Genomic DNA, 339 nt, shown 5'->3' with positions numbered 1-339 from the left:
TCTTCTAAGGGATTATCCATTTTTTCATCATTTTCATAGCGTACCTGTGGCAGTCATTTCTATCTTGCTCTGTACACTCTTGACGGGGGGAGGAGATCAGAGAAAAATTATGCGCCTGTGAAAATTATTTAAAAAATGGATAAGTCCAAAGATCAGGACACTGACCATCGCAAGGATGCAGCCGATAACTCATTTTCTCTCCATTAGTTTTTGTCATCCTGACAAGTTCTATAGCTCTCAGTTATACGACATTAGTTAAAAGTCATTCGTCTACATCTTCGTTTTCTATATATTGTTTTAATGCTAATTGAGGGCTTTGGAATGCATTGCCAGGGTTCA

The sequence above is a fragment of the Penaeus monodon genome, chromosome 29, assembly GCF_015228065.2.
Source record: "Penaeus monodon isolate SGIC_2016 chromosome 29, NSTDA_Pmon_1, whole genome shotgun sequence".
In the NCBI taxonomy this organism is placed as follows: domain Eukaryota; kingdom Metazoa; phylum Arthropoda; class Malacostraca; order Decapoda; family Penaeidae; genus Penaeus; species Penaeus monodon.
The sequence above is the reverse complement of the archived record's forward strand: the minus strand, read 5'-3'. Positions refer to the sequence as shown.